Here is a 10,521-nt window from a genome sequence, read left to right on the forward strand (position 1 = left end):
CAAAGCCAAATAAATACCACAGGGATATAAATGACCTGCTGTGATCTATGCACAACCACCTCCTTACATAATCCACAGACTCCTTCCATAGCAGCAGCACTGATGTTCTTTGCATCTATTACGCTATCTCAGACTCAGGGTGTTACGGCACTAGCAGGGCTCCCTGTGAATCTGACCTTGTGTGGGTGTGTCCTGCCATCTCTCCTGGCTTAGGTGCTACTTTTTTTGTGCAGCTGACTCCCATCAGCAATTAAGAATACTTAAGACCAGAGAAAGAGAGTGTTGCTGGGTTGCAGATAGTAAGCTGTGTGTGTAGGGTGGTTGATTGCTACTGCTATGTGGAGAGGAGCGTGTTTTGGTGACTAACCCTTTTTGACTTACGTATCAGTTTATTGACCAACCCCTGAGTTTTGTTGTTTTCTTTCTTTAAACGATGATAGTCGCTTATCAGTCTCTTTTAGTTTAGTCATTAATAGAAACATTAATAAAACCCTTTAACTTAACAATTTTACGTCCCTGTCTCCTTATTTTCAACATGGAGACCTTTTGTTACTTTCTCTCACCCCCTAGACCAGCGGTCCCCAACCCCCGGGCCTCGGACCGGTACCGGTCCGTGAGTCGTTTGGTACCGGGCCGCAAGAGTTGAGGCTCAGGTGTGAAATGTATAGTTTTCAGGGGTTTTATCGGTTTTGAGCGTTATTTTGTTATCGTTTTCATCGTTTACTCTGTTTTCCTGGGTCTTTTCACATGTGTTATGAGTAAATTTTCTTTTTTTCGGTACCGGTACTAATTTTATTTTGTTGTATTTATCCGCGACACCTTAAAGGCCGGTCCATGAAAATATTGTCGAGAATAAACCGGTCCGTGGCGCAAAAAAGGTTGGGGACCGCTGCCCTAGACCTTTTCAGGAGAATGTCACAAAGGGAATTATAACACTTTGAATGGTTTTGTCAGAAGTTTCAGGTTTGATGGTATCAACTTTGTTTACAGTCCTACCAGCGGTACTAGATTACTGATTGAGATCTCTACACTTTAGACAAACAGTTCTGTACAGAGCTGATGCAGTGATAGAATACATGACTGCTCACTTCAGAAAAGGGGAAGGATCCCATAAAGCTCTGGCTTCATCATGTGAACTGAATGGAATATTTCTCAAACGGGTTCTTCAACAAGGAGGTTGAAAATAAAAGATGGTGTTTGTAATTTTTTGTTGCTATTGTTTTATCTGTTTGAATTTTATAATTTTTTTCTCATCGTATTTGCTTAATACCTAATTTTGCTAATTCTTTTCAGTAACTTTACACCTTTACATGCAACGGTTCCTTTGTAAGACATCACAAGAATTCACAATGCGCCACACCTCAGGTGCAAGATGATGAAATCGTGCCAGAATGTCACTCATCATCATTCAAAAACTAAAGAGCCAAGGGGAACTTTCAGTCATGCCATTAAAGTGTCACCTTGTCAGTTAGCGTCACATGAAGGATGGGTGTATTGACTGTGTGCTGTGCATTTAGCCCAGCCCTAAACAGTGGAGAAAACTTTCAGCTCTGGCATCCCAAGGCCCAAGGCGACAAGGAAGGGACACTGGCTGGACAAGCCTACATTCAGTGATTTGGCCCATGGGCATATGTGTCAAAATTTCACTACTGGCATATACAGTGATATTAAAGACATGGGTCAGGATCTCACTTGACAAGGTCTGTAGAGTCATTTCACATTCAGTTTAGATGGCTGGAAGAGACTGCCTGATGTGACATTTTTGACTTTATCAAAGATATAAGAAAGTGTTCTCAAATGGTTAGGATTTTTTAGGGGGCCAAAGCACTTTTGTGTACTGTGAGTTTCATCAACCATGCTATAAATGTTTACCGAAAGACAAAAAGTAGCAGATTAGATGCTGAGACTAACTTTATGTGGTCACATTTTTATATTCCAGATTTATCCAAATGTATCCCTTTATAACCACCTGCTGCATTACTCCTTACTTTTACCTCAAGCAATAAAATATGTTGTTTTCTGCTTTTTTGAGTCCTCAGTAACACCATGGATGTCGATGGGAAAGAAAGAAAATTAACTTATTAAAATGTCTTTGGTTTGGCAGAGATAATCTGAAAAGGTTAAAGTACTAATTGTTGACTAAAAGGTACAAGATTTAACATGACTTTCCTATTACTGTGCCATCTGTGACATCTTAGATAAGGGAAAAATAAATAAATACATAAAAAATAACTATGACAAAAACATACTGAATCTCAATCTAACTGGGTTTAATAAAAGGGCAGCTATAATGCCTTTATAGTACCAGTGATAAAATGCTTTGGAGTCCATTACTAAAGATTTTCACCAAGAAGTGTGTGGTTTGTGTATCTTTTTGTAACATAATTTACTTATTTAAATACGAGGACAATACCACATTGCCTGAAAAAGAGTGACAGTGATGATAGCACCACCTTTCTGAAAAACAATGAAATTTAATGTGACCTCCATCACCTGTATAAACATTGACAGCCTCACTCTCGTTTTTTATTTTTTTTATTTTATTTAATTCATTTAATTCATAGTGAGGCTACAGTGTTGTTAACATCTTTACTGAATAATGTTAAACATCCATAATTTTTTAATAAATTGCTTGTTCTGTTCTCATATAACTGGGGCTTGCATGCATGACATCTTTGTTACTTTCAAGTTGAATTACATTTACATTTAAAAGTAACCTAAAAACACGGCTACCAGAACACGAGGTCTGTCTCCTATTAGAGGACACTGCTGAATCGCTCTTAAAAAGGGCAACACTTTCTTTAATGACACCAGAGTTACCAATTTTCAGAGGGCTTTCATCTGTCAAAAAGGCTTGCCTTCTTTCTGGATTTTCTCTTTCCATCTAGCCCTCCCTCCCACACTGTAACACACAGAGCACAGCGTGGCTGTGGCCTCTCAATCCCACAACAGGGCTTTCACCGCTGTCATCAGCTCAAAATGCCTTTCACAGGTAGTGAGGAGGAGGAGGAGGAGGTGGGGGGGGGGCTCTATGTGATCCAAGTGCTACCTGGATCATTAAGGGACTCTGTGGCTCAAGCTTCTGTCAGCGATCATTTCCAATTAGATCTCCATTTTGCAGCACACATACCTCAGCACCCGTGGGGACAGGGGTTCATAAAGCAAAATCACTGAGGTGGGGAAAGGCACATTAGGATGAGTGTTCATATGGTAACCTTGTTACACTGGGAGAAGTGGGACATGTTTCTGAGTTAATGAACTCAGATTGACTAATCAACATGAGCTTTTGGCATTGAGACTTTTGTTGATTTGGTCAGAGTGAAAGCTGGAACATTAGCATGTAGCACTAAATGACTCATCTAGTCATAATCATCTCTTCAGGTGAATCTATTTTCAAAATATCTTAATAACATAAGGGAGGGGTGCGCTTAAAAGTGATGCCTTTCCTGAAATTGGTGAGTGAATAAGATGAAAGACCCAGCTATCAGCAGTGTGTGGATGGAATGTATTAATATATTCTGAATGCAATATGTTTTCATTGTGTTTTTAGTCAATTTATTGAATATCCATCTCCGTAGATTTTTTTCAGTGGAATAGTGAATTCAAAATAGGAACAGGTTGTGTTTCTATAAGACTTTCTCTCTTTGTTTCTATTACAAACTGATCAGAAATAATCATCTGGGACATTTAAATGGGCAGGTGTGAAACGTCACAGTCATGACAATCATACAAGTTAATGGCAGCTTTGTAAAGTGTAGTGCTTCACATCCCTCAGAAAAGCCTAAGATTTCACTCATTAATGTTTAAAGCTCAATACTCATTGCCTTGGGTTAGGGCCCATTGGCAATAAGAGTAGACCATGATTATTTTATAGAGTACCAGCAGTTTATTAGCCTGTTAGCAGACAACATCCACCTTTCAAATACAACACCAGATTACAAACACATTATCCTCTGTTACAGAGGAATGGTTCCAAGAGAAGGGAAATGAGTTGCCCCATTCTGGACTGAAATGTACGGTGTTTGGGGTATACACAACACTTTAAATCAAAACATGCCACAGGCAAATGGCCTTAAATAAGAAAACAGCACAAAAACACCATATAAATTACACGTTTCGCTGAAGCTCGCACCAGTAACAGGGATTTCATCAGGGATGACAACTTGAGGGAAATCTCACTGAGTACATATGGACCATGGGAGAGTACCTCAGAACGCCCAACAGAGAGATCCTACTGTGGGACAGATGAGGAAACAGTCAGCCTTTGTAATCTGATTCTCTGTTTCATAATGCAAGGTGACTGAACATTAGTCTGATGTGCAGATTATTGCAAAATATTAACAAATGGGGTCATAGTCTGCACCACGGAAAATGGTAAATTGAAACATTTCCTTCAACACTAAGATTGGAATGACTTCCCAGGACTTATTAGCATTCAGGAATACAAAAGGTTTGTAAAAATCCTGTTATTATAGGTATTGATTGGCCATTTCTTTATGATAATATATATAATATAAATATATATTATCCACCTAGACTTGGTTCAGTTGCAGTGTGTCAGTGTGAATATGAACCGTGCCATGTCATATTTTTTTAAATATGTGTATATATTTTTTTGGCTGTTGTTTGAACCAAAGTAAAGGTTTGAACATTCCCAGAATGAATTCCCTCTGCCTGTGGATGTGAGCTACAATCACTCAGGTGTCAGCCCTTAGGATCACATCATTACTGCTCAGCAATGGATTAAAATATTGGAAGACCTGCGGCACTAAATACATCTCCAGAAGACTTATGGAGTGTGAACCCACTTGGAGGCAGCTTGCCACCCACTGTTTTCATCATGCGAGTGCCTTCCCAGCTTAACAGGAGTGCAAGTTCATCCAGGACAGTACAAGCAAGCTGTGCATCTGCATTAAAATACAAAATTGACTTCTGTTGTTTATTTACTGGTCTAGAACTGTACGCCAGTGTTTACTTTGGCTTAGAAAATGCCCATCTAGCCTCAATTACATAGATAACTTAAACTTAATAAGCCAAAGGATTCCAGGTAGGTATGGTTTGAGTTGGTAGAGACTGGAAAGCTCCATCTGAACTGCCACTGCCCACTCTGGCCTGAGGAGTAAAACAGAAATGGACATAAACATTAACAGGGCTGTCCACTTTCTTGTGTTTTGTTTGGTTTATTTATTTTTTTGCTTGAGTCTACCTCAATCACTTTTCATTATTTATTATTGATTTAAATTTTGTTAGTTTACCCTTTCCTTCATTCATAATTTGTTTTTCTTCTTTAGGTGTGTGGTAGGACTAGACATAAGCGGGTCAAGAATTCCAGGAGACAGATGCTGTCCAGTGTAGTGAGTGATTTATTCACCATTTTGTGACCAAACAATATTTATGAAAATAAATAAGAAACTCAACTCCATAGTTAACTCAGTTCAAATAAACATAACTGAACTTAAATCAATGGAAATTAAGGTCAAAATGCGCACAGCTACACTGACCTGGTCCTTTCTTCTGAACACCTGCATTCATCTGCTTAAATAGTCCATTCACCCCTGGACTATTCCATTAGGTAGGTGAGACAAACATTTCTATACTCAAACCTATACTGCTACTCCTTCCTAGCAATGAAACTCTGCAGTGGATAGTCGATAGATATTACAACAAACCCATTTCTCTATAAACACACTCTAAAATCAGCTTTATTAAATTACAAAGATTCTCCCCCTTTTTCACCTGGTCTCTTCCTGTGACCTCAGATTAACCAGGTCGCTATAAATACAGGAAGTAAAACTACATTTCCTCTTTTTGTTCCTGAACACAGTTGACATAAATAACATGTTAACTTAACAAACTTGTCAGAATTGATTTAAACCAAGATGTTATGTTATATGATTCTAACCATGCAAAACATAAACAAACCCGGGATAGTAGATGTTTGCCTACTACAGAATACATATGAGATCTGGCTAAATCAAAGCAATAATGTTAATTAAGAATATGGACAAATGGTGTTCTCACCTACTTTGTCACAAGGTGCATTTGGTGTTCCATGTTTTAGTTTTTTACAATATTGTTCTCATTTAAATCCTGCAGCTTGATTAATATAATCAGCATAAACACATCTCTTTAAGCTTGAAGCTCCTCAAAACAAGTTTGATTAAATATTAATAACAAATTTGTATTATATCTTTGTGTCTTTGTGTTTGTCTTTAACTTAACAATATAAAAGCACCTTGAGGAAACTGTTGTTGTGATTTGATGCTAAACACAGTAAATGAATCAGTTTGTTAAACTAAGAACTATGATGACCAATAACCTTAACTAATACTGAAGAACTCACATAAGTCATGATGGAAACATTGCGTTCACCCTTATGTGAGTTATCTGGCTATTCTTTGCCTCTGTGAAAACACTGTAACACTGGGGGTCTTAGTGTCTTGGAGATATTTCCTTCCTCCTCTCTTCATTTCTTTTGCTCCTCGCTCTGGGACAAAGCTCTCTTTCATGGTCTTTCATGTCTTTATATGAGTTCATGGTGTTTCCACAGTAGAGAAATTCCTTCCAGCACACATTTATGTTTACAGCATTTACTGTTGTAAAGTACTTCCGATGCTAAGCTTTCTCAATCACTGGAATCACATGAGTCATGTGATCGGAGGACAAGAAAAGCATAGGAAAGCATGGAGGAGGTGGCAGTGCAGTACCTGCATGAGAGAAAGAGTGTTTGCGCAGACATGCCTCCTTTCTAATGAACGGGAAGAACACTGAACTTTTGTTTCACTCAAGTATAGATCCAGTAAGAGCATTGGTATTGATACTTGAATCAGTCTGCCCACCTCTACCACAAATACATCTATTGAGAACAATAAACTTCCATGGTCCCCTTTCCTTTCATGCCGACCTGCCTTTTCTGTCTGTTTCTCCCCATTTTTGGCTCTCCTTCTCTGTCCTCTGTCTGTGTGAGTGTGTGTTGTTAATTTAGCTTGTGCTTTTATGAGGCGAAGCCATCCGGGTTTCCCACCTCCCCAGTCTTTGTACCTGGAAGCAGTTGGTAATTATCCACCTATGTGCAATCTAGTGATTAACCACCTGCTATTAAGGCTTCCCTCAGTTCCCTCAACTGTGATAGCTCAGTGCTTTCAGCTCAGTGTTTTTGGTTTTAGTGAGAAGATCTGTTTTTGTTTTATTTGTTTTTTGTTTTTGTTTTTGCTCTGGACTTACCCTGTTCTCTTCTGTGCAGAGGCTTCCTGCTTTGTGAATTCTGTGAAAAGCAGCCTGTGAAGACCTGTGGTTTAAAAAGACAGTTTGGAAAGAACTCTTGGACGTTTCTGCCCACCTCCCTCGTTTGCCTCAACTCAAAGAAGAGACACCAAACAATTCTCAAAAAACCTTTGACTTTTCTGAAAATGTTTGGTTGCAGTGAACCTACTGAAAATTTATTCTGGTGTCCAGATTTAGTTTGGTTATTGACATTGACGGAATCATTTACAAATAAAACAATGCATTCATGTAGAGAACAACAAGGTAACTGTATCATCCAGCAGAACAGGAGAGAGCATCAGCGTGATACAGATTAGAGTAGCACATCTGAGAATTTTGCCCCTCGGTAATCCCTTGCCTCTTCTTGGACAAAAAAAAATGCCCCTCTAGTGGATTAGTAGTATATACAATATCCAAATGAGACTGAGACTGACTGAAAGATTATTTTAAAACCACAAAGACATTTGATAAACTGGGAATTTGAAGCTTACATGTGAATCTTCAAATTCTTGGTAAATCTGTCAATCAGACAGTGGATATGCTGCCATGTCGCTTGACTTATTTTGTCATTTGATATTGTCAAATGTCTTACAAAAAAATCAGTTTTAATCTGAGGTCATTCAAAGGTCTTCCTGGGCATTCAGTACAGGCTTAACTATGGAGTTTGCAGGATTATGGTACAGTTTAGAAACATGGACTGTGCTGGACTGTTGACATTAGACAATGATGCTTTTGTCAAATCCTGCTTCATTTCCAGCTTTTGTTAGTAACAAGAAGTTGAAAATGAGGCACAATGGCTTATGTACCATCTACTTGTTCTATATTGTTCTATACTGAAGTTGTTCAGTTGTCTAAATCGCAGTTATTGCCAGTGACTGCATTTTTTTCAGCTTCTTATGGTTCCCTCATCAAATCCCACTTTTGTAGGTGTAAACTTTTTTTTTTTAATTATTAAATAATCTCGGTGAAACAGCACTGTAAGTGCTTATGTGGCTTTTTTGGGGGGAAATTTTGATACTTTAATATGTTTTGACCTGTGTGCTATACAAAAATGAAAATTTTTATATGTATTGTCCTTTCTGATACCTCCCAGATTGCGTGTTGATGCGTGTGTCCACAGACTTTTGTTTCTGTGTGTGTGGTTTTAAAGATTAGTGGGTCTTTTCTGTTGGGGATTAATGGGTTGGTTTTTTTTAATCATTTTAATAGAATTGCTTCCAGTTGTTGGTGTCATGCATCTGTCAGATCACCATTCATGCAAAGAGAATCATTTGTAAACCAATAAAACATTGCTGTAAAGAACAAATGAAAAGCACCCACCTTTTTGCTTTGGTTTTGCTTGGGTAGATTCTCACATTGGGGTACTTTTAAAATTAAATCTTATTAAATGAATGACTGTAGACTGACTAAACTCACATCTTTCCAATTTCATGACACGTCACAGTCTCTCCATTTTAGTGTTACAAATCATAAGCGACCAAATCAGGATTTTAACACAGCAATTAAAATGAAACACAGAGGTAATCTCCCGCTATGAGTATACTCTGTGAGATTAGAGTGGATTATATTGGATAATGTCCATTGACCTGATTTACTGACCGACTGTCTCTTGTTGAAATTAGTGTTGTAAATCTGACCTTCAGATATTGGATTTAAAGCTAAAGAGAAACTGTGCCACAGAGATGGAAGTACCTGTTTAAAAAAATCAAAAGACAAAAAAATAGTATACAATGTAAAATTTTTGCAGATTTGTTCCCTGCGGTTTGAAATAAATAAATAAATTGTTTGGGAAAAAAAATCTTTCTAAATCCCACATAATCACTAAATCAGTAAACAACAAAATTGCCTACATGCTGAGATTAATCAACGTCTCTCTTCTAAGATTTGGGTCACAGTGAATAGTGCCAAAGACACGAGGTCACAATCCTCTTTAGAAACATATAGTACATGCAAAGAGTAGGTAAATAATAAAACTGCTGGCTTCTTAAAGACATCAGCTGCAAGGCTGACACTGGTATTGTTTTTACCTTTTGTGTATATGTCTTTGCATGTGTCATCATAGCAAAATGTGCACATGGGTGTGATTTTTTTTTTTTTGAATTGCTTTGTTTTGTTGCTTTACTTTGTTATTGTTTTTATAACAAAGTAAAACATTTGATATCAAATTAAGATTTCAAATTAAATCCACCGTATTCCCCTCAAGTGAGAATACGCTGTAGTTTACAGTCCTTTGTGATGCAGCTCCACCGCCTCTAACCCACCTCATTTTAATTGTTCAGGAGCTTTATCATAATATTTAGAGGTTATAATTAACAAGATGGCCAATTAATCCGGAATACTAATTAGGTAGTAATGAAGTGTCATAGAGTCGGCAATAACTGCTGGCTAAACCAAAACAATGACAGGGCAGTAAAACTGACACTGGCACAAATTAGCCTCCTGATTTAAATAGGTTGGAGGCTAGTTTGTAGTAAATGATACAGGGATCAGAATAATGTCAAGGACATTTTCATCAGTCAACATCCAGTTCAGCTCTTGACATTTCCTCTGCAGCTAATCAATTTTCTCAGCTCCACTGAGATACAGCAGCATTAGGTGATTATATCTTATACAAACATTTCAGAGTTTAGAAAGCAGGAATGACCCAAATGGCTCTGTTGTTCATGAATAATTCCAATGGCAGTATCCTGGTTGAAACTGTTTGCCCAAATCCAAAAAAATGCAAAATGTCACAATGGAATTCTTAAAAAATATCATAACTTATAACTAAGAGTGGAAAATGAATACAATTTTTACTTTGATCATTTGTGAGTGATTACGTTATTTTTAAACAAAAATTTGTATAGCGCTTTACTTAGTCCCTATGGACCCCAAAACACTTTACACTACATTCAGTCATCCACCCATTCACACACTGGTGATGGCAAGCTACATTGTAGCCACAGCTGCCCTGGGGTACACTGACATTCACTGGCGCCACCGAGTCCTCTGACCACCACCACTAGGCAACGGGTGAAGTGTCTTGCCCAAGGACACAACGACTGAGACTGTCTGAGCCACGATCGCCCCTTATAATAATGGTTTCCCCACAGATAAAGCTTTGCAGATTTAATTTAATATCAAATCCATTCATTGTAAGTGGTTGTCGTTATTGTAATGGGGGACATGAGGATATAGGGTTTTCTATATTAAACCTGCAGAAATATTGTGCATAGTTAAGTAAAGTAAGTTTTTTGCATCAGAAGTCTATTGAGGAAT

At 37.9% G+C, this 10,521-nt stretch overlaps 1 long non-coding RNA gene across 1 annotated transcript; it reads left to right on the forward strand.

The window, feature by feature from the left end:
• Positions 1-264: 264 nt before the first annotated feature.
• LOC309702679 lies at positions 265-8,014 on the forward strand. Its single transcript, XR_014275702.1, has 3 exons — positions 265-358; positions 5,292-5,354; positions 7,244-8,014. It is a non-coding gene; the product is annotated as an uncharacterized lncRNA (long non-coding RNA).
• The last annotated feature ends 2,507 nt before the right edge of the window (positions 8,015-10,521 follow it).

This window comes from Aulonocara stuartgranti, assembly GCF_965226115.1.
Source record: "Aulonocara stuartgranti genome assembly, chromosome: 1".
Lineage (NCBI taxonomy): Eukaryota > Metazoa > Chordata > Actinopteri > Cichliformes > Cichlidae > Aulonocara > Aulonocara stuartgranti.